This window comes from Protopterus annectens, chromosome 5.part0 (genome assembly GCF_019279795.1).
Source record: "Protopterus annectens isolate FY-2018-M chromosome 5.part0, PAN1.0, whole genome shotgun sequence".
Taxonomy (NCBI): Eukaryota; Metazoa; Chordata; order Ceratodontiformes; family Protopteridae; genus Protopterus; species Protopterus annectens.
The window spans coordinates 929,794,792-929,821,531 of NC_056735.1; the positions used below are offsets into that span (position 1 = coordinate 929,794,792).

At 38.8% G+C, this 26,740-nt stretch overlaps 1 long non-coding RNA gene across 1 annotated transcript; it reads left to right on the top strand.

Annotated features, from left to right (window-relative positions):
* Window positions 1-4,337: 4,337 nt before the first annotated feature.
* On the top strand, window positions 4,338-23,640 carry LOC122802056. Its single transcript, XR_006364864.1, has 3 exons — window positions 4,338-4,379; window positions 4,469-4,525; window positions 22,250-23,640. It is a non-coding gene; the product is annotated as an uncharacterized LOC122802056 (long non-coding RNA).
* The last annotated feature ends 3,100 nt before the right edge of the window (window positions 23,641-26,740 follow it).

A 26,740-nucleotide genomic window follows, 5' to 3' on the forward strand; every position in this document is an offset into this window, starting at 1 on the left:
AAAAATAAAAACGTACAATACACTGGTTGCATACGTGTGCACACCCTTAAACTAATACTTTGTTGTGTGTGCACACCCTTAAACTAATGCTTTGTTGAAACACCTTTTGATTTAATTACAACAATCAGTCTTCTTGGGTACACACCTGCCATCAGTTAAAGAGACTCTGATTTAACCCCAAATAAAGTTCAGCTGTCCTAGTAGGATTTTCCTGACATTTACGCAGTTACATGCTACAGCAAAAGCCATGGTTTGCAGACAGCTTACAAAGCATCAAAGGGATCTCATTGTTGAAAGGTATCAGTCAGGAGAAGGGTACAAAAACATTTCCACAGCATTGGATATACCATGGAACACAGTGAAGACAGTCGTCAAAAAGTGGAGAAAATATGGGGCAGCAGTGATGATGCAAAGAACTGGACGTCCCTCAAAAATTGCTGAAAAGACAAGATGAAAACTGGTCAGGGAGGCTGCCAAAAGACCTACTGCAACACTGAAGGAGTGGCAGCAATTTGTGGCAAGTACTGGTTGTGTACTACATATGACAACAATCTCCTGTATTCTCCATATGTCTGAACTATGGTGTGTGGTTACAAGACGGAAGCCTTTTCTTACACAGAAATACATCCAGGCCTGGCTAAAATTTGGAAAACAATACATCATCTTCCAAAAGCATATGGGAAAATGTGCTATGGTCTGATGAGACCAAGGCTGAACTTTTTGGCCACAATTGAAAAAGGTGTGTTTGGCGCAAAAACAACACTTCTCATCACCAAAAGAACACTATCCCCAAGGTGAAGCATGGTGGTGGCAGTATCATGCTTTGGAGTTATTTTTCTTCAGCTGGAACTGGGGCTTTAGTCAAGGTGAAGAGAATTATGTAGCATTCCAAATACCAGTCACTTTTGGCACAAAACCTTCAGGCGTTTGCTAGAAAGCTGAAGATGAATTTCACCTTTCAACATGACAATGACCCCGAGCATTCATCCAAATCAACAAAAGAATGGCTTCACCAAAAGAAAATTAAAGTTTTGGAATGGCCCAGCCAGGGCCCAGACCTAAATCCAGTAGACAGTCTGCGGGGTGACCTGAAGAGGGCTGTGCACAAGAGTTGCCCTCATAATCTGACAGATATAGAGCGCATTTGCAAGGAAGAGTGGACAAATTTTGCCAAGTCAAGATGTGCCATGCTGATAGACTCCTACCCAAGAAGACTGAGTGCTGTAATTAAATCAAAAGGTGCTTCAACAAAGTATTAGTTTAAGGGTGTGCAGACTTATGCAACCAGCTTATTGTACGTTTTCTTATTCTTTGTATTTTTTCCCCTAACAGACTTGTCTGTTTTTCAATTGAATTGCACAGGTTATCGGTCACATTAAAGGTGGGAAAAGTTTTAAAATGATTTATTTGTGTGTGTGTGTGTGTGTGTGTGTGTGTGTGTGTGTGTGTGTGTGTGTGTGTGTGTGTGTGTGTGTGTGTATATATATATATATATATATATATATATATATATATATGGGGAGAGAGAAATAGTGATAGACAGATATGTATGCATATATGTATGTATCTATAGACATATCTATATATAACAGGTCATTTTGAGTGAGGGGCAACAGAGCAATCCAAACAAAATTTTAAAAGCTGTTTGCATTAATATTCACAATTCCATCTACTTCAGGACTAAACCAGGGATCAGCAGGGGAGTGTCTCCATACTGTTACTGTGACCACTACCTTACTATAGCCACAGCCTCATTTCATGTCATTGCTGTTTACTGTCATATTGTTATTTACCCAACATTGTACACTACAGGTACATCCCTTGGTGGTATAAACTATGCAGTTTCAAGTGCAGACAGACCAGATATGTTACACCAGAATTGATATACTTTACATCAATGTGTAGCACACTTGTGATACAGGGCACTTATGTCAATATTTGTCAACATAGGCCCATCTAGTGTACAGTTACAACATCCATCTCATGAGTATTTGCAGCCCATGGAAATCCACATCTCACCCACACCCCCTGCAAATGTAACCACCATGAAAAACTTCTCCAAAGCTGACGCTGGCTTTCTAAAAACAGAGGTGGCTAACTTCACAGCACCCATGTCAATGGAAAATAGATGCGTGACTGCCAAATCATACACCAATGCACTGTACGAACACGTACATAAATGCATGGAACTAGCCATACCCAACAGAACCAAGACACTCTCCTCCAAAAAAAGAAAGCCAATCGGGTGGTCCACCGCCATTAATAAACTCTACAACAGAATGAAGAAACTGTTGCAGAAAAAGGTGAAGTCCCAAGACTGGAAAAACTCCCTTATTAGCCTCAACAAAAAGTTGATATCCCTCATCAAAACCTCTAAAGCCAGCTATGAAGGCAGAATTGTGGCAGACACTAAGAAACAACCACAAAGCCTTCGATAGTTATATCAAGACTCTCCACAGCAATACCCAGGTTTGCTCTGAGTTGCTGCACAATGGTACCTCCTATACTGAGCCAACAAATAATGCCAACATACTAGCTGACAGATTCAGCGCCAACTTTACCCCTCTCTCTCCCCCTAAAGGACCAATCACAATACCAGAGGAATGCCAGGCACCCAGCATTACTGCAGCACAGGTTAGAGCTGCATTGTCCAAGGCCAAGAATACACCTTCCATGGGACACGACAATATCCCTGGATGTGTTCTACATGAACTACAAAGTGAACTGGCACCACATCTGTGTGCCCTGTTCAATCACAGCCACACCTCAGGCTTTGTCCCTACTGAATGGTGCACTGCTACAGTCATCCCTCTCCATAAATGGGGAGCGACTACAGACCCTGGGAATTATCACCCCATTAGCCTGCGAGTCTGATATGTGGAGTGCATCATCTTAGACCTAATTAACAAGTATATAGCGAACCTCCAAACTTTAGATCTCACGCAATTTGGTTTTGTGAAAGGTAGATCATACCTGCTCAACCTGGTTGACTTCTTTGAGTCAGTCACCAGAGCTGTGGATGAGAGCAAAGCAGTTCATAAAGCCTACCTCTATCTGGCCAAGCCTTTTGATACCATTCCCCACTCAGGAGTTATTGATAAACTCACCAAACTAGGCATCAACCCCTATATCGCTAGGTGGGTTACAAATTGGCTCACAGATAGAACCCACAGTGTGAAAGTAATGGACTCCAAGTCAGACTGCTGACCAGTCACGAGTGGAGTCCCACAGGGATCGGTCCTGGGTCATCTCCTGTTAGGCATCTACTTCTTAGAAGTCCAGGCCAACACGGAGGGACTCTGGCTGACCAAGTTCACAGATGACTGCAAGCTGAGAGCCATTATTACCTCCCCAAGTGATGTAGACATCCTACAGAAAGGCCTCACTGAGACCAATGACTGGTGTCGAAACCATGGCCTTAAGCTTAATGCCAAAAAATGCATCATCATCCCCTTTGGGAAAAACTCAGTTCTCACTAATTACCACATCAATGGGAGCAGACTAGAGATCAGGGGACACAGGTTGACAGCAGCCTCTACTTTGACCACCACATTGCCACTGTGGTCAGAAAGTCCTGCTAAGTGGCACATCTTATTACCAAGGGTTTTGCATCCAGGAAGAAAGAGGTTATCATCTCTCTGCCTACTCTTCCATCATTAGGCCAGTCATTGTGTATAATCTCCCATTTGGCATGTACCTCTCTAGACACATGGAACAGCTAAAAAACCCACAGAAGTACCTCACAAAGGGGATCCTAGGCCTTAAAGACATGTCCTATATGGACAAACTCAAAAAACTCCATATATTCTCCATCTCATATCGTCTACTAAGAGGTGATCTCTGCTTGACTTACAAAGCCATGTCTGACCTAGCTATGTTAGAAATGCTACATCTAAAGAAATCCCAATCCTTCCACACCACACACTCCAGAGGCCTCAACCTCATTACCACAATCGACAGAACATGCTGGGGGGACAGGTTTATAACCCAGAGACTGCCCATGCTCTGGAATAGACATCCCTTACATGTCAAGCAGAGCACCTCACTGGCCCTCTTCAAGAGAAATTTTGATGAGTGGATGGGAAATAGAAAATTCACCCCGTGGATCACTCCAGTGGATTTACTTGATAGAGGCTCTGTGAACTAACATTGGGCGGCACAATGCCAGGGCACTTCTATGGGCTAGGCTTGTAAAGGCTCCAGGGCCATTAGCCCAGTACACACCTATGAACCTATGAACCTATGTTACTGTGTTGTATATGTGATGCTGTCAGTATTGTTTTTACTAAGTAACTAACTGTGTTGTCTTTCTCTTTACCTTCCCACTGCAGGTTCCACAGTACAACCCACAATCTCTGCACAGCAGGATTCTGTCAGTGGTATGTTATTAACTATGTTTCATACATGTCATTGATGTTAATCCTGCTGTTGTCCCCTATTAACACTGTGCCCTTCTTCCCATTCCTAGACCAGTCTGCATTAACATCATCAAGTGCACATACAAGTGGTATGTGTCACACCTTCTGTAAGTATTAAATGTGTTCACCTGGTTAATGGTGTCAGTGATATGATCAGTAATGCTGTTTTTTCCCTATAACAGTTGAAGTTCTTCCCTCTTCAACAGTACCATATTCCCATGAGGTGTTGTCAGGTGTGTGTTTTTTGTATTCCTCACATATGTCATGTATGTTGACCTTATATACTCAGTGTATGTAGATTTTGTGAAACATAGATACAGTAGACCTCAAGTAAAGTCATTTTTATTTATAACATTGCAGTGAGATATATATATATATATATATATATATATATATATATATATATATATATATATATATATATATATATATATATGTAATATACCTTTGATGATATCCATTATATGATGTAAACACATTACCCTGACTTGTGTCTTTGTATCTTGTAGCACATCAACTATCTGTATCATCCAGCAGCCCATCAAGTGATTATGATGTGGTTCAAGATGTGGCTCAGCATTGTAGTATGACTCCTGGCACACAGGACCTTGAGGTGTTTGGAGAGTCCATCCATGATCATCCATCCAAGAATACAGCATCCATGGGACCAGATGACATCCCGGGCTGTGTACTACATGAACTACAAAATGAACTAGCACCTCACCTAAGTGTTATGTTTAATCATAGCCTCACCTCAGGCTTCGTACCCACTGAGTGGTGCACAGCTACAGTTATCCCACTCTACAAGGGGGGATCCAACTTGGATCCTGGGAAATACTGCCCCATTAGTCTGACAAGCCTTATCTGCAAATCCATGGAACGTATAGGTTCATAGGTAAGTACTAAGCTATCTACCCGCGGGCATCTATAAGCCTAGCCAAAATCTGTTGGCTTTCGCCACCCCCTTAGATTAGTTGCCTGTGCCTCGGTCCAGCAGAGCAATTAGTTCCCTCTGCCTCTGTCCAGCAGAGCCACTTCAGTGATCCCCAGGGTAAATTTTCTGTTTCCCATCCACTCATCAAAGTTTTTCTTGAAGAGTGTTAGTGAGGGGCTCTGCCTAATGTAGATTGGAATCCTGTTCCAAAGCATGGGGAGTCTCTGGGCAGGAATCTATCCCTCCAGCACATCCTATTTATCGTTGTGGTGAGGTTTAGATCCCTAGAGCATGTGGCTCTCGGGGATTTGTTTTTTTTTTTTTTAGGTGGAGCATGTCCATCAATTCTGGGTTGGACATGGCCTTGTATGTCAGGCAGAGATCAGCATGCAACCGAGTACAGCTGGAGTTTCTTCAGTCAGGTTGCATAGGGCATATGTCTGAGGCCAGTAATCCTCTTGGTGAGGTACTTCTGTGGTCTTTCCAGCTGTTGCAAGTGTCTTGTAAGGTACATCCCAAATGGGACGTTGTACCCTATGATGGGTCTGATGAGTGATGAGTAGAGAGGCACAATAACCTCTTTTGTTCTAGGTGCGAACCCTTTTGTGATTAGGTGGGCCACATAGAAGGATTTTCTAACCACCTTGGCAATATGATTATCAAAGGTGAGATTACTATCTACTTGGGTCCCCAGATACCTTATTACATTTTCTGTATATAGGGAACTACCACATATGTGTTAGTTCGTGGGTACTTTGTTTTTTTCCAAAGGGGATGACTATGCACTTTTTGGCATTTAGCTTGAGGCCATGATTTTTACACCAGGTATCCGTTTCAGTGAGACCCTTCTGGAGGAAGGCTGTACCAGCTAGAGAGTCAGTTATGGCTACCAGTTTGCAGTCATCTGCAAACTTGGTCAGGCATAGTCCTCCTGTGCTTGCTTGTACCTCTGAGAAGTATATACCGAACAGGAGGTGCCCAGGACTGAGCCCTGGGGCATGCCACTTATAACTGGTTTAGAGTCGGACCTAGAGCCTGCAACTTTCACCGTGTGGGTTCTATCCATGAGCCAATTGGCAACCCACCTCATGACGTAGGATTTTATGTTCAGGCTGGTGAGCTTGTCTATAATACCAGAATGGGGAATGGTGTCGAAAGCCTTTGCGAGTTCTAGGTAGGCTGTGTGGACCTCCTTTCCCTCATCTAAAGCCTGGGTAACTGTCTCAAAGAAGTTCACCAGGTTTAGGAGGCATGATCTGCCCTTAACAAAGCCAAACTGGATAGGGTCCAATATTTGAAGGTTCCCAATGTCTCTGTTAATGAATTCCATGATGATGCGCTTCATAGCCTTGCAGACCAGGCTAGTCAGGCTTATCCCGGGGTCCATTGTGGCTCCACCTTTGTGGAGAAGGATAACTGTTGCTGTGCACCACTCTATGGGTACATAGCCTGTAGAGATGCTGAGTTTGAACAGTGTGTTTAGGTAAGGGGTTCGTTCATTTTGGAGCTCGTGTAAGACACAGCCTGGGACACCGTCTGGTCTCATTGAAGCTGTATTTTTGGCTTTGGATAGGGCTGTTTTAACCTGTGTGTCAGTGACTGCCGGGGCACTACATTCTTCTGGTATGGTTATGGGCCCTTTAGAGGATGAGAGGGGGGTAAAGTTTGCACTAAACTTGTCTGCCAGAATGTTGGCAATATCAGTCGGTTCAGTGTATTTTGTGCCATTCTGCACTAACTCAGAGCAGATCTGAGAGTTTCCACTTAGGTTTTTGACATAGCTAAAGAATTCTTTGTGGTTATCTTTGACGTCCTTGGCAATTTTTCTTTCAAAGCTAGCCTTGGATGATTTTATCAGGTATTATTATTAAATTTATAAACAAAGACATTGGCAACCTTCAAACACTGGACCCCAACCAGTTTGGGTTTGTGAAGGGCCGATCTTGTCTCCTGAACCTGATTGACTTCTTCAATTCAGTCTCTAGAGCTGTGGACGAGGGTATGGCAGTCCACACAGCCTATCTGGACCTCGTCAAGGCCTTCAACACCATCCCCCACTCTGGAATCATAGATAATTTTACTAAGCTGGGCATTAATCCCTATGTCACTCGGGTTGCCAACTGGCTTACTGACAGAACTCACACTCTAAAAATAGCTGACTCCAAATTCAGCTCCAGACAAGTGACAAGTGGGTGGGAACCTCAGGGTTCAGTCCTGGGACCGCTCTTGTTTGGCATTTACTTCTCTGAAGTACAGGCCAACTCTAAGGGACTCTGGCTAACAAAGTTCACAGGTGACTGTAAACTGGGAGCCATTATTGAATCCCCAAATTATGTGGATATTCTAAAAAAGGGCCTTACAGAAACAGATGCTTGGTGCCAGAGCCATGGGATCAAGCTCAATGCCAAGAAATGTATAGTTATCCACTTTGGGAAAAAACATGTACCCATGAATTACCATATAGGTGGCAGTACACTTAACACCGAAAGTGTGATAAGACACTTATGGACACAGGTGGACAGTAGACCCACCTTCGATAACCACATCGCCACAAAAGTCAGGAAATCCTTCTATGTAGCACAACTCATCACTAAGGGCTTTTGATCCAGAAAAAAGGAGTTCATTGTCCCACTGTACTCATCCTTCATTAGACCCATTATAGAATACAATGCCATGTTTTGTATGTACCTCTCAAGACATCTGCAACAACTGGAAAGGTCACAGAAATACCTCACTAAAAGAATCAAAGGTCTAAAGCAGATGCCCTATGCTGACCATCTAAAAAAACTCCAGCTATACTCTGATGCATATCGTCTACTCAGAGGTGATCTCTGCTTAAGATCAAGGCCGTGTCAAACCCAGAACTGTTGGACATGCTACACTTAAAGAAATCCCAATCCCTCAGAGCCACATGCTCCAGGGATCTAAATGTTGTCATCACAATGAACAAAACTTACTGGAGGGATAGTTTCCTGACCCAGAGACTCCCCAGACTTTGAATTAGACTGCCCATACATGTCAAGCAGAGCGCCTCTTTGCCATCTTCAAAAGGAACCTTGATGATTGGATGGGAGAAATTCACCCTGGGGATCAAGTCAGTTATCCTGCTAGACAGGAGTCCAGGGAAGTAAATATTGCTGGAAGAAATAGCCAGGGAATTGTTATAGCTAGGCTTATATAGGCCTTAGGGCTGATAGCCTAGTACCAACCTATGAACCTATGAGGTTGACAGTGACATTGCTGAAGCTGTAACCTCAGATGTGGAGGTCAACCTGTCAAGCCAGTCAGAGAATGCTTGCATAGTGGATGTTGAAAAGGCTGAAGCCATTGACCAACAAACACAAGTTCAGACCACTGTTAATGGCAGTTCCACACAACAACCAGAAGCAGGCAAGCAGATGTGTATGGCCAGATATCTGAGAGCTTCTGCCTCCTGCTGCAGGTAAATGAATGGTCATAGCAATAGCATCGGTAAGAGCATGTGGCACACTAGCTATGTGTCATGTGTGAAAGACAAGAGTGCAGGCATGGTGAGATTATGGCTGCATTGGCATCTCAGAATGAGTGTCTGTTTGTTGAGGCACGGTCGGTTGAAACCTGTTTTCTACATTACTGCAGCAGTGTCATACTACCAGCAGATCCTGCATTCCCTTTCTGCTCAGCAGATTGCAACATGGCAGAGGCAGGCCACCTGTCTGCAGAACAACCATTGGCCATTGGGAATCACTGTCTGTGATCCATCCTGCACAGACCTAAACTGCTAGCCCACCTGCTGTGGTCCTTGTCAGTCATAAGGCTTTCAACGTGAAGTCAAGCTCCTTCACCTCAAAATGGTATTGTCACCCCCAACAATTTATTCTGTGGAACAACCATGGCAACATGTGTCTGTACATGGCTGGGGCAGAACAGACCATGGTGTGAGATGTCAGCAAGGTCACCCTAGATTGCGAACAGTGTAGTATACCTAGCTGACTCATATTATTGATTCAACACTTTACTGTGAAATGTCTTCTGATATTAAAATTTCTGCATTTTGTCCTCTGTGGTTTCCCTTTTTTCATGCTATAATATTTTAGAGATAGGATGCAGTGATACAATAATCTGAGTGTGTATGCCTACCTGTATCGAGTCTATATTATATTGTTGACAGCTCACAATGTCGACTCTGAATTGTCCGACACCAAAATATTGAACTACAAAAATAGCAAACAGCCATATAAAATCGGTTGGCCAAACACCAACGGCACACATAAACCCCCCCCCCCTAACTAAATATTCTAACTCCGAGACTGTATTACACTCATGGAAAGGGCAGGTGTCAAAGAATGGCCAACCATATTTTGTAGTTCGGCATGTTGGTGTTGAACAATTCAGAGTCAACATTCTGATCTGTTAACAATATGATAGAGACCCCTTGTGTCAGTTTTTCCCTGAGATGATGATCCCTGTTGTGACAGATTTGCATATGTTCATGGTGTAATACGTTTATGTTGTAATATTTTATGATTATGGTATTATGTCAGAGGCTTAGTGTGTACATCTAGTGGGCAGCCACCATTAGATGCAATTTATGCTGATGTGGTGGGGAATACTTGAACATCAATATACAGTCTGTAAACTCAGGTATGTGTGACTTGACAAGACTTAGAGATGTGAGTCAGACACTGCCGGGTTGCCTGGGACTGTAGTTGTGGTCACACGCTATGTTGCCTACTCCTGTGTCTTGTGTCCCCTACATCCTCCTACTCCTCTGCTGATACCTGTGGGATTGACTCTTCAGACATTTGGGGTTCTTGGGGCAGGTCACCCACACCTGCAGCTGGAAGACTGTCATGTGTTCTGTTTAGCATGTTGAGCAGCATGGTGCACACCGTTATCATTTCTGCTGCCTTTTCAGGTGTACATTGCATTGCATCCCTGAATGGGTCCAGCCATCTGAATCTAGCTTCATGGTGTTTCTGGTTGTTGTATGTGCTCTATTGTAGGCCTCCTGTGCAGGGTTGGATGGTTTGCAGTACAATGTCATTAGCCATGGCTCAAGTGAATAACTGCAGTCAAATTTTGTGGGGAGTGGAAACACGAAGTCAGGATGGATATTGTTGTGAGGGTTATCCTTAGCCTCCTTCCTAGTTGTGCTCCTGTACTTACCTAGTAGTAGTCCCTCAGGTATTTCACCTTGTTGGAATGCTACTTTCCCTCCAAATGGCAACATCATGGATATTTTCAGGTTGTGTTGCCATGATGTTTTTTTTTTTTTTTTTATGCCATCTGCTGCACACACAGCTTGGCAGCTGATAGGTGGCCAACCCTTTCTGTTTATGTATTGGTCAGCTTCAGGATGAACTGGTGTCTTGATAAGGATGTGTGTGCAATCTGTTGCACAGAACACATGGGGGATGTTTGCAATGCTGTAAAACTTGTGCATACAGTTCTCCTCTCCATGAGGGTGGATGGGAAGTGCATGTAGTCATCTACCTTGCTGCAAATTGCTTCCAGAAATTTTGCATAGATATGACTGACAATTGTCTGTGATACTCCCACAGCATCCTCAATGTTTCATTGGAATATCCCATATGCAAGTACACCTAGGCTGAGGTACACTTTGATTTCAAGAGGGATGGGATTTCCTAGCAGGGTCTGCACAGACATGTGTGGGGCACATATCTTGCAGACAGCCTGAACCAGTTGTCTGTCTAGCCAGTACCTGTCAATTATTTCCTTGGCTGACAACTGGTTTAGTTGCAGCCTTGCTCTGACTCTAGCTGGTTGCCTGCTAGGTTGCACAGCCACATCCTTATTTATGGCTTGTATCACTGCAGCCTGTTGCCATTAACAGTAGATATCATTATTATATATTTTCTGATGCTTTGCTATGGATTTTGCTCTATTCTGTAGTATTCACTTGAATTCCTTGGGGTCTGTAAAGCATACACTGAGGATTTTAGTAATGAAGTAAGCATGGCTCTTTGTCACTTTTAAGTTGTGTGTGCAGAATGTATTTTGGAATCAGACTGTCTTGTGCAGAATACCTAACTGTCCTATGCTGAATATTGAAGTGTCTTCGGAAATCGCATCTGCTGCAGGTGCTCTGAAGTCTTCATTCTGTGTGCTGCACTTTCTGCATATAGCTTCTGCAGACTTTACATAATCTGGCCGAAGAAGTTTGATATCCTCCCCAACTCTACTTCTAAATATTTACTTAGTATACCAGGTCCAGAACTTTTATAAATTCTGATGTATTTATCATCACTAACCTACCAAATTCTTGATTTGAACACACCTTATTATTTTCTGCTGGATAAAAGCTGTTAGATGCTTTTTTTTGACACATTTTTTATAAGTGCGGAAAAGTAAAATATCTAATAGCTTTTAAAACTCTTCGTCCAGTTGCTACCATTTACTACATAGCACTATCCACGGTGCAAATTCCCAGCATGAGACCCTAACTTGGCAGGGCTTAGAGTATTCCATATTTTGTATTAATGTGAAAGACAGAGATATATAATAAAGGACTTATCAGATATCACTGCAGTAATCTAAGTTTTTCTTTTATCCTTCTGTGATATATAATTGTAATTAAAAAAGAAAGAATACAGTGGAACCTAGACAATGTCCAAAAGTATCAATACCAAGTAATAAGATCTCCAACAAAGGCTGAGGATGAATCAATTTAATGGAGAAACACAAAAAAATGGTAAGTGCTTTCACATTCTCCTGCTTCTTCAGACCATAATATAAACATTATTAAAAACTTTATATAAAGCAACTTAGCTATTCAAAATTAAAAACACAGTCATATGACCCTGTTCAGTGTTTTAAACCTCTTTTTTTTCAACACAGGTTTTAAGGTGGCATCATAATTAAGACCAGGAGGTGAGGTAGCATACAGCTTAGCTCCACATATTCTGTTTCATTATATATATCCCCTCTCTTATACTACCATCCACTTTCTGTAGCGCTAAAAACTTAAAACTATGGGATTCTCCAACAGCTATGGCATTAGTTAACTTGACATTCCAAATGTCATTTAAATGCTCTAGCACCCTCTCCTTCAGGGTCCAGTTGGTTTTACTCACATAGAATATATTACATAAACAACACTTTGCAAAGTAAACTGCATTTTTTGTAACCCATTCAGCATAAAAGGGAAACTCAGTGGGATATTGCATCCTAGGGTGAACAATTGAACTAGCTGACCAAATATATTTGCACGCCTTACAAGATCTGCAAGCAAAGGTACCATCTGCTCTGAACATATCCTAGGGGGCTTGAGCATGCTTATAACACAAATGTTTTAAAGATCTATTATTCTTAAATGCAAATCTAGGTTGTCTTTCTATAACTTTGCATAACTCAGAGTCTGTTAATAGAATTGGCCAATCCCTCTTTATGACCTCACAAACCTTATTAATGTCACTCGAATATGTTAAAATAACTCTAGTATTACTACCTATTTCACTTACCCTAACTTATATCAGTGGTTGTACTATTCTCTTTGAGAAATAAGGCATACTACTATTATTACTTGACCTTGTAACATCTTCAATAGCCCATTAAATATCACTTATTTTATATCCCCTGTTCAACAGTTCAACTCGCAAGTTGTCTAGGGCTCTCTCAAGGGATTCTGAATCTGTATGCAACCTCCTACACCTTAATACTTGGTTCTTAAACAACATTTCTTGGAATATGTCTTAGGTGCATACTTGTTCTGTGAAGTATGTTATTCTTTCTACAAGGTTTCCTATACATGCTAGAAGAAGATGACCAAACATGTTTTTGTTCACAGTTGTGTCCAAATAATCCACACTCTCACGAGAATAATGTACAGCAAATGACAAAAAGGATATTGTACCCTCTAAGTATCATACAAACTCCAACAGTAATTCTGTCATACCATGCCAAACAAAAAATATGTCATCTACAAAACGTCTGTAGAATTTAACATACACCTTGTAACATTCATCATTGAAAACAGATTGCTGTTCCCACTGTGCAAGAACGATATTAGCGTATGCATTAGCACACACTGCTCCATGGCGATCCTCACCTTCTGCAAAAAATAATCGGACTCAAATATAAACACATTGTTTTCCAATATAAGTTATAACAAAGCACATATCAAAGTAATCTTAGAATGCAAAAATACTGCCCCAGAAGTAAGAAACAGTCTAACATTATCTATCCCCTCATCACTGGGGATGACTGTAAACAATTAATTAACATCCAAAGTCACAAACAGAGCATCTTCTATTCCAGAGTAACTAATAGACCAATCATAGAGGTCTTGGAGAAACTGCTTCTTGTCTCTCAAAACTGGATTGCAAGTGTCCAGAATAGGCCTCAATTGTTTCTCCACATAAATAGACATTGGCTCTGTGAGCCAGCATCTACCTGACACAATAGGGCAGAATGGGTGGTTACTCGCATCTCTATGTACCTTGAGTAGACCACAATAAAATAAGAATACAAACTATAATCTATTTGGTCTGTTATAAGGAGATTATAAAGTTAGAAATTCAACCAATTGACAATTCATGTAATTTGGAATCTCTGTAATTTCACATACACTTGTTCATCATTCAAAATATCCTACATTTTTTTCTACATACATTGATTTATCAAGAACTAAAATCAAATTCCCTTTATCTGCAGGTCTAATAACAAAATGTTATGCTTTTACCAGCTGATAAAAAGCCTCCATCTCTTTTATAGTTAAATTAAAAAAAATCCCCTTCTGTTTCCCCTCAACATAGTTTCTTAAATAACTTTCACACATATTTAAAAATGCTACTAACACTGGCGAGAAATCTGGTGTAAAAAGACTAGGTTTCTTAAAACATTAGCAACATTACTCTTAACTGGAAACACAGTCTCTATCATTAAATTCCTTGCAAACATTTTTAGTTCTACAATTGTGTCAATTAAATTATTTCTTGTCGCTGGAACAAAGGATAGACCTTTGTTCAATACAATAGTCTGTTCATTTATTGACACAAAAGAAGACAAATTAAATATTAAGTCACCTGTTTGCAACTCCGGGTCATAGGCCCCTTCAGTTGTATTAGGGGATCTGATGTTAGCCTCCCTCTCCTCTTCTGACTTCGAGATCATCCTGTCTGTTTCTCTTGTTGGATAGATAGGGCTTCAGCCCAAAAAAATTTTGAACCAGAGGGTAGTACAGTTATATGGGTACAATCAGTTCTGGTTTCCATGGTGTAATCCACTCTCATATATGAATTAGTTTTGGGCCTCACAACTGGGATATTCTCAACAGCATCTAACATTCTTCTCAACTGCCCCATTAGTAGTCTCTTCAATGTTCTGTTCAACAGAACCCATCCCATTCTCCACATCCCCTGTGATAGCCCCACAAGAAGTAACTAATACAAGGGAAGTTTCAGGCATTTTGCTGTCTTGCACATTTGTCAATTCCACTCCATTACCAACTTTCACTGGTTGGCGACTCCCACAAGATGCACTCCTTCCAGTTGCACCCTCCATAGCACCAGGACGTCATTCCTCATTGGCTCCAGCTGCAGTTGTTCCATTGGTGGATTACTCCTAGGCCAGGAAAGCACAAAGCCATTCTGAAAATTGGTAAAGTCCCTCTTCAGTTTTTTTAAATTTTTCTGATTGCAGTCTCCACTCATATACGGAGATATTAGTGAGTACCTCTTCTAATAACTCTGCAAAGATACCACCTTCATAAGCATCACTTAATTTAAAGAAGAGATCATTAACTTCCTCAGCTAGGGACTCCTCCTCTGATCTGAAGTAATCATTCAAAAGTCGCATATAGTCCAAACTAAGTTCTAAATTTAACATTCGCCAGCATTTAAGCAGCTCAGGGATAGTATCCCCATAAGAAGGCATTTGTAATACAGGGAGCCCCCTGGGTACTATTCTATGGTGGATAGCTGCTTCAAAATGATAACGCTGCCATTGCAAATATTTGTATTTAAACAACTTATCCTCCAATGCTCTAAGGGATGCATGGAAGGAGTTCATCTTGTCCATATCCACATAGTCATTATTATTTGTTCCTTCACTGAAACACAAACTCATTAGTGGATTTTTTGTTGATTTAAGTAAGGGTATAACCTTACTTACACTTTGCCCATCCACTCTGATGTTCACAGATTTCTGAGTCACTTCTATAGGGTTGTAGTCCAACTTGGTCTCTACACACTCAGCCATGGTTCCACTCCCAAACAAAAATCACTTAATAGTAATGAATAGGTTACTAGACATAGTCCAAAAGTGTCAATACCAAGTAATAAGATCTCCAACAAAGGCTGAGGATGAATCAGTTTGGTGGAGAAACACAAAAAAATGGTAAGCGCTTTTGCAGTCTCCCGCTTCTTCAGACCATAGTATAAACATTATCAAAAATGTTATATAAAATATCTTAGCTGATCAAAATTAAAAACACAGTCATATGACCCTGTTCAGTGTTTTAAACCCCTTTTCTTCAACACAGGTTTTAAGAAGGCAGCATTATTATGACCGGGGGGCGAGGTAGCATTCAGTTCTATTATCCACCTTGGCATGACCTCAGTTATTTTTCTTGGGGGTGACATATAATTATCAGCCATGGGATAATTAGCTATGTCATGCCATAAATAATTTCAGGGGACCTATTCATGGGATACAGCATTTAGGAGCTTCTGCTGTCCATTTGTAATACAGGGGCAGTCCTCGGGTAACTGTTATGTTTCACATCCACAGATCTAAGCTGTTCTTGAAAATGGACATGGATGAACTTTTGTTTTATGTGTATGGGGAGTCTGTCCCACAGCAGAGGTATCCTCTGCAAAATATGCCTGTCTGTCCAAACTGTTCTGTGGATGTTGCAGAAGAGGTTTATATACCTAGGCTGACTATTTCTGTTGCAATTTGACTTGCTGATATGCAGTAAATCCATCAGTAATGAGTTGTAGGATGCCTTGTACACCAGACAAAGGTTACCTCTTACCAGTCTGTAAGATTCTGAGTGTAATGACAGGGCTTACAGTCAGTTCATATAAGACACATCGTTTAGGCCTTGTATCCTTTTAGTAAGGTATTTCTGTGGTCCAGTTGCTGCATGTGCCTGGACAGATCCATGCCAAAGGAGGTATTATATGCAATGATTGACCCAATGAGGGTTATGTAAAGGGAGTAATGACATCCCTAGATCTAGACACAGTCCCTTTGTTTAAAGCTGTGAAATAAGGAAAGACTTTCTTACAGCAATAGACACGTTGGTGAATAGTTAGGTCACTGTATACAAAAGCTCCCAAACTGTGAACAACTGGGCCAACTCTTAGGGGAGTGTTGTCAATGTGGTAGTTCTCTGGGGTAGATGAATTGCCAAAGGATACAATAAGTATTTGTTGGCATTTAGTATCAAACTATGTTTTGACACAAGTTTTTTTTTTTTTTTTTCATTGAGACAAACCTTATTTTGTTAACAACTTATAGTATCTAAGTAATCATTCAAGATACCCACATACTGTCAATATTTTTTTGATTATCCCTTTATGAATTTTCACATGAAGGTATATAGTTCTGTCTCTGTTATTTGGTTGTTGAAATATTTTCAGAAATATAAAAATTATGTTAATATAAATAAATAGTATATAAATAACAATTAATATCTCCTTAGCAGCTCTAGATAATGCCAACATATTATTGCAGTTGTGTTGCCCAAAATGTAAATATTGAGATGATATCTTTTAAGAGTTTGTATGAAGCTTTGTTTTGGAATTATGAATTCAGATATGAACAAGCTACATGAGACACCTAGAGGCATCATTAGGATATAACTGCAAACACACCTGGAGGCAAAAAAATATATAATCTCTTACTACCATTTCCATCTGCTCATGATCTTTAACTAATATTTCTTTTTCATTTTTAGCTAACCTTCCCACCTCATTAACCTATGGTTAAGTACCTGATACAAATATATTGGAGGTACTATTTTTTCTTATATTTGCTACCCTAAACCTGTATTTCTCCTTACTTTACAAATGCAGCATCATTCCCTTCCTTAATAATTTAATCACCTCAGCGTATTTATATTTTCCTCTTCTTAATAACATTGGCAATCCCCCCTACATTCATACATTTCTTGAATTTATTGTATTGTTTCTTGCTTTCCTTTTTAGTAAATTCATCTTCAAAACATCTTCTCACAAAAATTCTAGAAAGAAACAAGCTCAAAAATTCATAAAGAACCCAACTACTCATGCTATGGGCAGTGCTAAAAAAGGCAAAAATTTCTGATTCAGTGGCGCATTCGTTGCAAGGAAGAAATACCTTATTATCAGCTGATTTGCATGCCTCTGAATCAAGTACTGTGAGTGCAGATTATCAATTCCTGCTGTAGTACTGCCAGCAATCACATCATGTTAGTACAGAGACTGCCCATTTACTCTCCTACACACAACACATACATACATACACATACACACACACACACACACACACACACACACACACACACACACACACACACACACACACACACACACACACAGACACATACGCAGGCACTCGCATGCGCGCACACACACACCCACGCAGGCACTCTCGCACACACACACACGCAGGCACTTGCACACACACATGCACACACACGCACACACACACACACACACACACACACACACACACACACACACACACACACACACACACACACACACACACACACACACACACACACATACACACACACACACAAACACACACACACGCAGGCACTTGTGCACGCACACACACATACACACACACATACGCAGGCACTCGCACGCACACACACACACACACACACACACACACACACACACACACACACACACACACACACACACACCATATCCCATCCCTATCCTTGTGTTGTAAGAACATCCTCATTATCTCCTTTTTCCTATGGTTTTATGGATAAATACAGTCAGTCATTAAAGACACATCATATCTTTCAGTTTATCTATTGCAGTGTAAAAGCTGCTAGAGTAGCAACTTTCTAAATTTGTAGGACGCAAATCTAACATCCATCCATTCAAACAGCAAGATTGTATACAAAAGATTAAAATTAAATATGCAACTGATTGAGATGGCAAAGAATATTTGAGATAGGGGTTATCATTTTAGCAAAATGACTAATAATAAACAATTGATTCTAGTTGAACGTAAAAGCAAACATGGTCTGTTATTTAATGGTGTGAATATGGATGATATCCCTTGGTACTTTAACCAACCAGTTAGGATGACTTCAACTTATTCTAGGAATGCTAGGAATACACTAGGATTATACAAAGTATAGTACAAAAATATATATTGGAATATACAAAGTACAAAAATGAAGCATTTGCACATTTTAAAGGGAATCAAAGGATTGACTATGCAAATATCTGAACAACACATATTCTTCTGTAAGAGGCTCTCTAACTTGAAACAATTACTTCGTTATAAAGAAAACAAATATTCTGTGAAAAATATGCTTAGGCAGAGATGAGGTGCATTCCCTTGTATGAAATGTAGCTATTATATGCATATATTTAAAGGTATATCATTTAGACATCCTTTAAATGGAAAGATTTTTACAAATATGCAGATTGTGATACACAAAATATTCTTTATATTACTGTGTGTGAAAATATTATGGCATTCTGTGTTTGTAAAGCTAACATGAAATTGAAGGATTTATTTGCAAACATTTGCCAGAAATAAAAATGAAATAAAAACCAGTACACTATATAAGCACCAACGTTACCCAATGAGACACGTACGTTTATATTCCCTGCCTTGCAATATATTAATAGTAATTTCAGAAGGGGTCTTTATTAGTTAGCCAAAATGGTAATCTGGTGAACACCTATTCATCGACCCTAATCAGCAAAAATTGTGTCATCAATTTGCTGAATTTACTAAGCGCAACTAAATAGTTGCCCAAAGCACAATGGACCAACTTTTAGTTGACTTGAACCCACCCAAGTGAGGGGTTTCACCCACCATATCCCCCCAACTATATATACCAACTCCAAGATCACTCTACAGTGAAGAAAAGGGCAAAGTTTTGTAGTTCTCTGCTGTGCTCCGGGCATCTATTTCATTGCCCTTAGTGAATTCAGTGAATTGCTGAAGCAATTTTTGCTGATTACAGGTCGCTGAATAGGTGTTTGCTGGAATACCATTTTGGCGACCTAATATAGACCCTTTCAGAGGTGAGGTATTAGGATGAAACTATAATGTTGTGAGTATAGATGGATAACAACAACTGGTGCTGTACTGGGTTTGAATTGTCAGAATAGTTTATCACCTGTCCTAAAAATGAAACAACAAAGTGGGAAGAATGCAAAAAAAATAAAGTATATGGTATTACTTTAGGTTATGAGCTATGTAATTAAATTAGCTAAACTCTTTAGGTCAAATGACCCAACATCTACACTTAAAAGACTATTATTAATATGTTTTTAAAACCCGAGGAAGCACTATTGTGTAGAAGCTTGTTATTTTTATAATAAATTAATCTCTGTGGCTTTGAGCACAATGTTTTGTTTTGTTCCAGACTCATTCTGCCTGCTACAGCTCGATTTGTTGTACTGGTCACATTTTCCCAAAACTGAAGTTAATATGATGTTCTGATATACCTTTCCATACATGTTGTAATAAGTAGTTAGTTGTATTGGTAGCACATGTTTTGCAGGCAGAGCAAAGGGATGGTATTTTTTTTTCTTAGAATCACTGTCAAGCTATTTCATTGGCTAAAATGTGAAGATTTAATAAAGACATTAAAAAGTATAAGTTGTATTAGGTTAAACATTTTTGAGGTTACAAATCTATTACTAAATCACACTTAGATCAACTATTAATTGTGCAAGAATTTGTTCTGTAATGTGAGAAGATTTATTACTTCCACAATTATTATAAGAAGCTTTTACTAAAGAGAGCACAAGTAGAAATATACTTCCTGCAGCACAGGGTTACATATTGGAAATATATTACCAGATTCTTCCTTTTTGCAAGTCGACTCAGATAAATTATGTTATTGGAACATATTTTATCCATGACAATAAACAGTAAACTACTCGAAGTGGAAATGGCAGCATCTCAATAAAAGAATAAACAAAATATTACATAAGATAAAACATGAACTATTTTTAACCTTCCAATTGCACTGATTTTATCAAGCAGAGGGGCTGGTGAGTCTAAAAAAGTACTGTAACAGGTTTTGCTTATTTTCAGCTTTGGCTATAATTCAAAGGTTAGCTAAACATTTCTTACATTTTAATTCATAGAAAACAAAGATCATGAAGAAATTCCATGCATTAGCAGAAGCATTTTAATAGTTACATTTTTTCATTCTGATACTATTTCTGTTAGAAATCATGAAAAACAGAGAAAATAACTTGAATGTGTGCAGTTTTCCTTACTCGTTAGTACACTTCTGTACTATAATTTTATTAATTAGTGGCATACATTTCACAATGACTGCAATATTAGTTTTGTATTTTTGGTGGACACATCTGATGACCACATAAATTCAGTAATGCTTTAAGGGATCTATTGTTTAACTGTTATTTTGTGAATAAAAGTTTCTAATTTTGTGAAAGCTCTCAATATTCAAATATCCTAAAAATTATAAATTGTAATATCTGGATCTATGTTGCAAGTTAGTTATCATATGTTTAATGCATAAAGTACTTTTTATAAATGTTCTTGTTTAAATTGGTCATCTTGGATTGTTTTTGAAGTATGAAACTTTTGGTGAAGCAAATAATGTCCTAGAAGCTATTCATGGACTTGCTCAACTATTTATCTTTAGGCCTATTTCTCATGCACTTGATCAAGAGCTTTATAGTTTCCAATACAGAGACACTAAAATATTCATCTTCTCAACTGGTCATAAAAAGCTTACACTAAAATAGAATATGTTCACAGTTGTAGATGAATTGTGTAGTTGTCATAACTAGTAAACAAACAACACTATCACTTTGTTCTGTGGCATAAACTACCAACTATGAATGAAGCAACTTAAATTTAAATAGCAGCTCAAGTCTTAGAATGACTAGATGGAGAAGGGGAGAAGAGAGCGCCCTGTGACATGTTGCAAATGTGGGGAAACAAAGTAAGTATGAATCACTGTACCACTGACCTCAACAGGTGGGATGGTGATTACTGGTAGCAGCTATGTGAGTAAGACTACATCATACATGTTGGGTTGGCAATCTGCAGGCATGTATAGTCATGTGTTAGAGTCTCATTGAGCAGTAGATTCTGTGAACTACTAGACACTGTGGGGACAGAGTTAGCTATGAGAGAGAGGATCCCCAGATTGGAGGCTGTGCCTCTTCCACTTCTGGAAAGGAATGAATAGGCCGATGAGGATATTGCCTCGAATGGGAAATGAATGGTGAATGGGTTTGAAGGATCTTACACAGCCCAGAGAATGAATGGCTCATGTTTTTACTTCTCCACAGGAGAAATTGATACACCAATATAGTGTTGGAATGAGAGCCATTAGGGCAGATTACCTAGTGGGCAAAAAAAGAAAATTAATAACATTATCAGTACAGACTTTGTTTAGCATTTAATAATAAGTCACTAATGTTTTTTTAGAGAATGAGCTTATTCACAGTAATATGAATACTAATACTATATAAAGATGTCTGGGCAATTTGTCATTTAACCTTGCTGATTTATAATAGTGAGTTAAAAAACATTGAATGTTGATACAATGGCTGATTTTTTACACATTTTGTAGTTATTGAACATGCACTCTTTTGTATACCCAGCAAAGTTCTACAATGAAATACTAACTTCCTGAAATTTGATGTGCTTAAAGGATGAAAAAAGGCCTGAAATTCAAAAGAGCAAAAAACTCATTTTCTTCTTGTTTTTGCAGGGCTTACACCCTCCTGCATGACCCAATGTGGACAGCATGCACTACTGACACCCACAAACTGATATACACCAACTCCATGGCTGCACCAAGTCAAACAAAGAAAGAAGAAACCTCCTAAAGTAAGCGAATCCTCACCACTGTGATTTCTTAGTGTGCATGGGTGATGGTTTCCTGTGAGAAACATCACCTCACATTATGCTGCTCATCTTTTTTTTTGTTCTACTGACATCTGAGCAGTTTCCTCCTGATCATGTACAGGGGGGCCGTCGAGGCAGTCATATGAGTGGATTATTTGTTTTGTCTTTATGACATAGCATCTCTGGGGAGTGAAGTTTGGCGGTATGGCATTACAAAGTAATTTTAAAAATAAATGAAAGAAAGCAATGGAATGTTGGCAAAAGTCTTTATGCCGTGTTTCAGACTGTTGGTCAGTATCATAATGTCTGATTAGCTCCTTTAGTGGGCATTTCACATATGCATGAGGGAAGCAGTTTTTTTAGTTGCCTTCTGGTGTTGTTTTAACTGGTATCTTACTCACTTTTATTAATATTTTTCTTTCTGTGCCATATATAACAGTGCTCAGCAAGCCTATCACAAGGTAGCACCATCTTTGCCGCAACACATGATTTTAATTGGGTGTCATGCTATTTTTTTGTGTACTATGTAACTGGACAAATACAGTAATCTATAATACTAGTGAAATGCTTTATTCTCTGTCAATAACAAGATTATACAAGCACAGTTCTTCCTATAAATTTGTTGGATGTAGTTTAAAAAAAAAAAACAAGATGTATCTAAAATCACCTTGTCAGAGAATTACAATAAACACCTTTACCTCTACAGACTGACATGGCACCACCCATGTAGGATAATGTGGCTTTCCTTCCAAATTAACCAAACATGCCAAGGCTTGAAAGGTTGTATCTCAGGATAAATTATATATGTGATGCTTGGGACAAAAAGGTGGATGGGGACCTCCTCTTTCCACTACAGTTTACCTGCTTATTGTACTTCTCTAACACCTGTGTTCTCAATTGATGTCAGTTTCAAAGTAGTCCAGTCAATAAAATATCTGTCACTGAATTCAGTGTTAAATTGTTCAGCAACAGTATCTGCACTGTTAGAAGGTATCTGTGTTTGTAAATTTTGATTTATGCAATAAATATACTGGTTGAGTTTCATTTCTATATTGTAACCAAAACGAAACTGCTATCACCAACACAGCTGAAAACCAAGTAACAGTAAGCGCTTTCACGCCAATATCTGGTGCTTCATCAGACCTTAAAACAGTGAAAACACTAATCATTGAAATAGTACTCACTTAACAGTTTTTTTAAAAAAAAATCACATGATACAAACTAAAAAATCACATATAGTCAATACAAAGTAGCAAAAACAACATGATACAGTGCTATAATTCAATCATTTTATTAGATCTCATCATTTTAAAATTAATTTTAAGAGAACCTTGGCATTTAATCCCAGACCTTTATCGGCTTGTAGCCCGATAATCCAACGTGCCTCATGTTGTTCAGTTAAATTTCTAAAATTACCTAATCTTATACTTTTCTGCAACAATTCTATAACCATAAACTAGAAGCTATGCTGATTCCCTTTCTCCAGAATATGCTTTGCTAAAGCCATCCTATCGTTCTGTCTCTAAATTCCATTAAAATGCCCCTAATCCTTTCTCTAAGAGAACGATTTGTCTTACTTATATAAAATGACATGCACTGATCACATTGTGCTAAATCAACTAAATTTATTGCTGAACAGTCAGATGTAACCCTGAAAATGTATCTTTGTTGAGTAGTAGGATGAACAAAACTGTCATTCACATTTATATACATGCATATCATAATGAACCACAAGGTGATGTACCCAGCTGACCATGTGATCATTCACTAGTTAGATTGTTGCCATAGCAAAGATGCCTTTTTAAAGTTTTTTTTCCCTATGTTTCTATTTTACTAATCATAATGAGGTATGGAAAATATGAATTTGTATAAAGCTGTAGTCATAATTAACAATTTGAGCATCTTAAAATTTAATCTCACATATAAATTTCGGAGCTTTAATGTAAATTCTGTGGAATACATATTGGGTCAGACATATTGTGTACAAAATTATTCATATTATTTCCCAGGTCAAAATGTTTAAAGTGAAATAGCTTTGAGTAAAATGAAATAAGGTTGACAGCCTGTTTTGGTAGTTGGCTTATTTGAATCTAGAGTAAATTAGTTATTTTTTTAGTCGTATAAAGTTTCTTTGTCACTTACTTTTAAAAGATTACCTGACTTATGCTAATCAGGCTAAATTATTTGATGCAAACAAAAACAAATCAATATCAATTGAAAAGCCAGGCTAATGGACATGCCAGCAATGGTGCAACAAGGGACATGGCTGTTGCTTCTTCTGCCACATGATGCTGAGTTCTGTTCAGTTAGTGGAGGGTGGTATGGTGGTTCTGTATTTATTAATGCTGCCACACAGTTCTCGGCTCTGTGCTTTGATCATAACTCTGAATATTGTCTACATAAGGCCCATGTGTTTACTGCAGGTTTCTCTACTTCCTGCCACCTCCCAAAGGCATATTTATTAGTTTGATAGTCATTGCAACTGTGTGGATTTTTTTTATGTGTCTCATCCTGAAACTAAAAGAGGTCTGGAAGAACAGGTAAGTTGCTCAACTGGAAAATGATTAAATAAACACATCTAACATGGTCTGCGAAAAGTGGCTTAAATAATAGGGAATGATTATTTCATTTATATTGAGTAAAAAAAAAAAGCCTGAAGACTTCTGTATACAATTCAACATGAAATGCCAGAGTTTATAATGAAAAACTGTCTTCAGCTATTTGTTATTAGAACTTCATAATCCAGGGTAAATAGATTTGGCAGATGCTTGCTTAGCTATGGAAACAGCTACATGATTTATAAAACAGAGAGAAGAAATAGTTCTGCTGTAGATATTAGAACAAGATAAGGCCTTAATTTGATATGTTACAGACATTTAAAAATACATTGTCTGCTCCTTCCCCAAGTTCTGCCTAAAAGATCATGACCGCTAATGATCCCGTGACACAGATCAACTATATAAATGGAAAGAAGGGACTCTAACATTTGTTTCTTGAATTAGTCAGATGGGCATCACATTTTCCCTTGGAAACTATTTTGGAATCAAGCCAACATATTAATTTAGTATTAATGTATATCTACTGCAAACCCCTACTAAACTGACTTTAGGGGTATATATTTAAATTTACTTGATTTCTACAACAGTAGTACTATTGATGTTTAAAAGTACCTATTGTTTTTTATGTGACAGTGCATGATGGTTAATGACCTCTTTAAGAAAATGTCTTAATCAAACAACACGATGAGTGCTTTTTAAAATGAAGTAGCTATTTTTGCCCTGAAAGCTATTTTGATGACTTCCAAATAGTACAGCATCTTATAAAATGTTTTGTCATGTTTCAATAGATTACATTTTGTGAAATCTTACATCTTCGATTTTTTAAAAAAAGACCAATTCAGACATTCTGTCTGTAGATGCATTCCTTACATAGTACTCAAGTTAGAGAAAGCTATAAATGCATGTGTAGCAAGTAGCTTCTTAAAGGACCTTGCCATTTTTTAAATGTGTTACTTCTAGTAGGTTAATAATTTGCAAACACAAAAAAATGTTTTCTCATCATCCTTGCAGCTATCATCTCTGATTCTTCTTTATGTTTTTTTCTTTTTTAACTAAGAAACCTTCCACCTTTATGCTGCTTCATTCTTTAAATATATTACTTTGTAATTTTCATCCTTTCATGTTAAGAGAGACTATAATCCCAGCAATCAAAGTTCTTTTTCAAAAGACGTGGGGAGTAAGACCTCTGTTACCTCTTAGCAATCTTCTCTGCTCTTCATATATATCTGCCGTTTTAATACAACAAGACTGCAGGCGTATTCTGCATTCAACAAAAAACCTTAACAGCATGTGCAGATATTGATTCATTGAAGCCTACATCTGAATCCTACTTTGGCTTTCCATGAACTTCTGAAATCATACCTCTTTCAGATTATCATCAAAATAACAAAATAATGCATTGTATGTATGCAAACAGGAACAATGCAAAAGCATGATCAGTTTGCACAGTGGATAGCATTGCTGTCTCACAGCAAGAGATTATCTGGTTTGATTCTTAGTTGGGGTACCTTCTGCCCAGAGTCTGCATGTCCTCCCTGTGTTTGTGTGGGTTTACTCCAGGTGCTCTGGTTTCTTCCTACATTCCAAAGACATGCAGTATGTGGATTAGACACTCTGAATTGGCTATAAGTGTTTGTTTGAAACTGTGTGGTATGAAAGAACAACCCTAGCAGGGTGTCACCCCAACACCATGTGCAAAAATCGGAAAATGGGTTGTAGATGGATGGATTGTGCCATTTAACAGTAATTGTATTTCTAGGTAGAAGAATTACAATATTCTGCATCTTCTCACATAT